The following is a 5,954-nucleotide window of genomic DNA, read 5'->3' on the forward strand; positions in this document are numbered from 1 at the left end:
GTCCTCTAAGGACCTGGTCCTCCAAACTCTGGGGATGTGCGCTCTGATCACCAATTACTACTTTTTTTTTTTTTTATTTATTCATTTATTTTTAAAGTTTGCACACATGCTGTATCTCCAATGTAATTTTAAAAAAGGCCTTAACATTTAGAAACGTTTTGAGATATTTTGTAGATGTCCCAAGTGAGTCCCGAAATGGAGGTAGAGCACATGCTCCTATTTCACAAAGTCTCATAGGAGATAAGTGGTTAAAGAAGATTAAGCACCCAACCAGGCTTAACAGGAGGATAGACTGACATTGAGAGCCTTCCTGAGGAGATGCTATTGAAGTAAAATACAAATCTATGCAAAAGTCTTTAAAAAGAATCAAGTATTCATTCCAACAGCTTTGCCAGCCTTGGCCACCCAATAAGTTACACACACACTCAGGTACTTGGAAGGTTATTGCACTGCTCTTGAACTGATCAAGTCAGGAAGTCGTCACTTTCCACAACCAGACTCTGTTTCTTCCACAAGATTCCTCACGCTGCACGGGTTGCTGGGGCAGCTGCAGTTGAACCCTGCCTCGAGGTTATAAGGCCAGTAAAATTAGCACGATTATCACTGCCACTTTCACTTCAGAGTATCATGTTTATTGAAGAAGAGCTTTCTAAATAGAAATAGCTGAAGTACTGCCTGCTCAGTAAATTTTTAAAAAATAATAATAAAGTAACATTTTCTGTAGCAATGGTGATTAAGGGTAGGCTTGAGTTTCAGTAGCATTCTCTTGCCAGATTATATACCAGCCTGGGCTCAAAGAATTCTCCCCCTACAAGATTCTTAAGATTGTTGGCTACTTGATTCTTTGCTTTTTTGGCCAGTTGGTGGTTTTGATGAATTTGCTGTGATCCAGGGGTGTTCAAGTACTTCTTTTAGAGTTGGCCTTTGGCTTGGATTATGCTTTAACAGTCTTGAAATGAGGTCCCTGGCTCCCTCCGTTACAAAGTCAGGGAATGTGAATTCAACCCTTGATATTCTGTTGTAAGTCTCTTGGTATGTATTTGCTTCAAAAGGAGGTTTCCCAACTAAAAATTCATAGCAAAGAACTCCAAGGCTCCAAAGATCCACCTTCTCATCATGCATTCTGCCTTCAATCATCTCAGGAGGCAAGTAGTCAAGGGTTCCACAGAGAGTGGTTCTCCTGGAAGATGGGGCATGTACTGACCACCCAAAGTCTGCAATCTTAAGCTCTCCAGCTGATCCGAGGAGCAGGTTCTCTGGCTTGATGTCTCTGTGAATAACTTTCTTTGAATGACAGTAAGACAGAGCATCTGCCAATTCTGTGATATAAGTAGCAGTTCTCTGTTCATCAAACTTGGAAAGCTTCTGAAGTTCTCTATAGACTGCTCCAAGAGGTGCATATTCTAGAATTAGGTAAACTCTGGTGGCATCGTGGAAATAACCATATAGTCTGAGAATATTAGGATGCCTAAGGTGAGACTGTATTTCTACTTCTCTTCTCACCTGATGCTCAACTCCTGCTTTTTCCAGCTGAGCTTTAAATAATACTTTAAGAGCCAGGATAAACTTGCTTTGTTTTTCTCTTGCCAAATAAACATTACCAAATTTTCCTTTACCCAGCGGGCGACCAATTTCAAAATCCTCCAAAGCCCATTGCCTTTTCTTTGATTCTTCTTTTTTCTGTTTTGATTCTAGTTCCTTTCCAGGATTGTTTCCAGATACTTGTGGCTTGGACGGCTCACTCTTTTGGGTGTTATTCAGTGGCCTGGAGGCAGGATGAGGCACAGGTGTTGTCTGCAATTGCTTCTGTTTCTGAATCTGAACAGGTTTACGGTTGGAAATGGAAACGAGCTTTTGTGCTTGTGCAGGAATGTGCTGGGAAGGACACAAGACCCGCTGTGCCTGGCCACTACTTGCAGATAACGGATTCTGAGAAGGAAACTGTGGGGCCACCAGAACACATTTTGGACCATCACCAAGGGAAACTGTAGTCTTAATGGGTCCTGAAATGTTTTCTTTAGATTTATTCATGATGCCCCACTGGTCCTCGCACACGTCGGACACTGTCTCGAACCCACAGAGCCGAGTCCTACAGAGCACCAATTACTGCTTTTGATCAACTACTTCAGATCTCTGGGGACCATTTTTCCAAGACCCCTCAGACAAAAGTGGTAGAGGAATCTTAAAGACAGTACCCATAATCAAGACTATGGAAAATAGTTAAAGGGCTGCAGTAAGAAAGCAAGTGCTGAGTCAAGAAAATGCAGCTTCAAAAGCTATGGGAGAAGCTCCTGGTGTCATTACTGGCTCCTGCCTTGGTCCTCCCCAACAAAGGATGGAGCCAGCCTGCAGTCCCACTATGGGGCCCTGGTCCTGTTGCAGAGGGAACAGAGCAACTCTTATGCACATACTTGGATGCCTGTAGGTCAGTGCTGAGCTATCTGGTAGAATTCTGAAACTCTGAGCTGAGAAACTTGCCTCAGTCTAATCCTCCCATAATTTCTACTGGGATCAAAGAATCAGTTTTCAGATGGCAGGAACAGTGTGGGTAAAAGTTGGGTCAAGGTGGCTTAGGCAAGGGACTACTACATTGAGTCATGCAGTGCAGCACCCAGAAGGGAGTGAAGATCTATTTCAGGGGATGTAGAGGAGGAACTTGAACTCCTGTGAACTGTGGACAGGGGAATTCTAGGGCTGCAAGTGAGCACAAGGGAAGCAGGCTCCACAGCTCCACACAAACTCAAATAGGGCAGAGAGGACCCTGCACTCACATTCATCTTGGGCTGATCTTCTTGAAAGGAGGGCTAAACTCTGAAGAAAACCAACAGTCAAAGTAGAGCCAATTTTCAAAGACTGCAAAAGGTGCTTTTTGCTTTGATTTGTATATCTCTTTGAGATTCTCAGTAGAAACCAAAGAGCAATACTAGAGTTGAAGACCACAATAACTGACATAAAAATTTCCCTAGAGTGTTTCAACAGCAGTTTGGAGGTAACAGAAGAATTAATGATCTCAAAGACAAGACAATTGAAATCAATCAGGCTGAGGAGCAGAAAGAATTAAGAATAAAAAGTGTAAACAGAGTCTAAGAGACCTGTGGAACAGTATCGAGCATACCAATATATGCATTATGGGAGTCCCAGAAGGAGAAGAAGAGAGAAAGAGGCAGAAGGAAAATTCAAAGAAACAATGGAACAAAGCTTTCCAAATTTAACAAAACACATGAATATGCACATTCAAGAAGGCAAGAGAGTGGATGCAGATTTAGAGCACATACAATGTTCTGGAGAACATTGCCCAAGCCCTGCAAGGTATTGCACCTAGTTGGTGCCATGAATGAATGCTTAAAAGGCCATTCCACCAATCTGTCAATCTAGCTGCTTCAGGATGTTGGGGAACATGGCAAGAAGAGTGAATTCTATGAGCATGTACCTGTTCCTGAACTTCATTTGCCTTGATCAGAAGCAATGTTGGGTGGAATACCATTATGGAAGATAAGGCATTCTGTATGTCTATTGCATGCAGGAAAGGCAAGCCCATACCCATAATTTGTGTATATTTCAGTTAAAAAAATTCTGCATATCCCATGATGGAAGTGGTCCAATGTAATCAATCCACCACCAGGTAGCCGACTGATCACCTCGGGGAATGGTTCCATATTGGGGACTGAGTATTGGTCTCTGCTGCTGGCAGACTGGACACTCAGCAGTGGGTAACCTCTCACCCTACCACCATAGCCACTTTATTTATGAGCCATTGGATAATGACAAGAGTGGCTGGGGAAAGAGGCACACTTATCCACTTGATTATTAAAATCTTTCTCTTTGCTGAAGCCACCTTCTGGTGAGCATTCACATGGAATACAAATAGCTTCATGTTTTTTGTCACTCAGAAAAGTCTGTCCACAAACCTCTTCCCCAGACCTCTTGTTTACCAATTTTCAATCATGTTCATTCCAAGTCCCTGAACATCCAGCCAAACCACTGGTGGCAGCCCATGAATCAATATATAAACACATCTTCAGCCATTTCTCCTTCCAAGCAAAATGAACAACCAGGTATATTACTTGAAGTTCTGCCCACTGGGAAGATTTTCCTTCATGACTGTCCCTCAGGATTTTCCAGAAAGGGGCTATGGTACTGCAGTTGACCACTTTCAAGTGGTGCCTATTATATCATGTGGAACTTCTATAAAACAGGTCCAAGTTTTCTTCCTCAATCAATTGATTGTAAGGAGCTTCCCATAGCTATGGGCTTGGAAAGATAAGGTAATGTGGCAGAAGTAGGGGTCATGGGAATTTGAACCACTTCCTCACGTAACTTCTCTTGGCTTTCAGGGCCTGCTTGAGCCCCATCTTGTCTATACCATTTCCATTTTATAATGGAGTGCTGCTGTGCATGCCCAACTTTATGGCTTGGTGGGTCAGACAATGCCCAGTTCATGACTGACATCTCAGGTCTCATGGTAACTTGGTTGCCTATGGTTAAGCATTCAGTCTCTATTTAAGGCCATCAGCAGACTAAAGCTGTTTCTAAAAAGAGAGTAGTTATCTGCAGAGGATGGCAGGGCTTCACTTCAAAATCCTAAGGGTCTGTGCTGCGACTCTCCTGTAGGTGCCTGCCAAAGGCTCCAGATAGCATTTCTATTTGCCACTGATACTTCCAAAATCACTAGATTTGCTGAATCATATGGCCCAAGAGCAGCTTACACAACAACCTGGACCTGTTACAGAGCCCCCTCTTGTACCAGTCCTACTCAAAACTAGTAGCTTTTTGGGTCACTTGGCAAATAGGCCAGAATAGCACATCCAAATGAAGGTGTCTCCAAAATTCAAAAAGCCAACTTCGGATTTTTATTTTGTGCCTCTTTTTTTTGTGTGTGGTTGTGGGAGGGTCAGATGCAACAGCTTATCCTTCACCTTAGAAGGGATATGTTGACATGCCCCACACCACTGGAAACCTGGAAGTTTCACTGAGGTAGAAGGCCCTTGAATTTTTGTTGGATTTATCTCCCACTATCTAGCATGCAAATGCCTCACAAATATGTCTCAAACAGTTGCTACTTCTAGCTCACAAGGTCCAATCAACATGAGATCATCAATGTAATGGACCAGTTATATTGTCTTGTTTGGAAGGAGAGATGATCAAGATCCTTGCAGACTAGATTATGACATGGGGCTGGAGAGTTTATATACCCCTGGGAAAGGGCACTGTAGGTATATTGCTGGCCTTGCCCACTGAAAGCAAACTGTTTCTGGTGGTCTTTACCAATAGCAATGAAAAATAAAGCATTTGCCAAAGCAATAGCTGTATACCAGATACCAGGGGATGTGTTGATTTACTAAAGCAACAGTACCACATTTCAAACAACAGCTGTAATTGGAGTCACCACCTGGTTAAGCTTATTATAATCCACTGTCATCCTCCACAATCCCTATGTTTTCTGCACAGGCCAATTAGGAGAGTTGAATGGAGATGTGGTGGTGTGCTGGCTTGAAACTGTTACATGCCCCAGGAAAGTCATTTCCTTTTAATTCTAATCTAATCTTGTGGGGGCAGAGCTATTGTAGGGTGGGATCTTTTGATTAGGTTGTTCCATGGAGATGTGACCCACCCAATTGTGGGTGTGACCTTTTGACTAGATGGAGATGTGACCCCGCCCATTCAAGTTGGGTCTTAATTAGTTTACTGGGTCCTTAAAAGTGCTAACACAGAGAGCAGAGAATTCAGATGCTTTGAGAGTCGACACAGACACAGATGTTTGGAGATGCTAAGCTGAGAAATGAAATCCAGAGTTTACCCTGGAGAAGCTGAGAAAGGACCCACAGATGCTTAGAGAGAAGATACCACTGGAACCAGGAGCTCAAAGCAGTGAAACCCAGGAGCAAAGGGCCCGCAGACATTGCCATGTGCCTTCTCATGTGACAGAGGAACTGAGCTGCTGCCTTTCCTCCAAG

At 43.2% G+C, this 5,954-nt stretch overlaps 1 pseudogene; it reads right to left on the reverse strand.

Annotated features, from left to right (window-relative positions):
* Positions 1–252: 252 nt before the first annotated feature.
* Positions 253–2,091, reverse strand: LOC143661081 (aurora kinase A pseudogene; annotated as a pseudogene).
* Positions 2,092–5,954: the final 3,863 nt, after the last annotated feature.

Source organism: Tamandua tetradactyla, chromosome 2 (assembly GCF_023851605.1).
Source record: "Tamandua tetradactyla isolate mTamTet1 chromosome 2, mTamTet1.pri, whole genome shotgun sequence".
Lineage (NCBI taxonomy): Eukaryota > Metazoa > Chordata > Mammalia > Pilosa > Myrmecophagidae > Tamandua > Tamandua tetradactyla.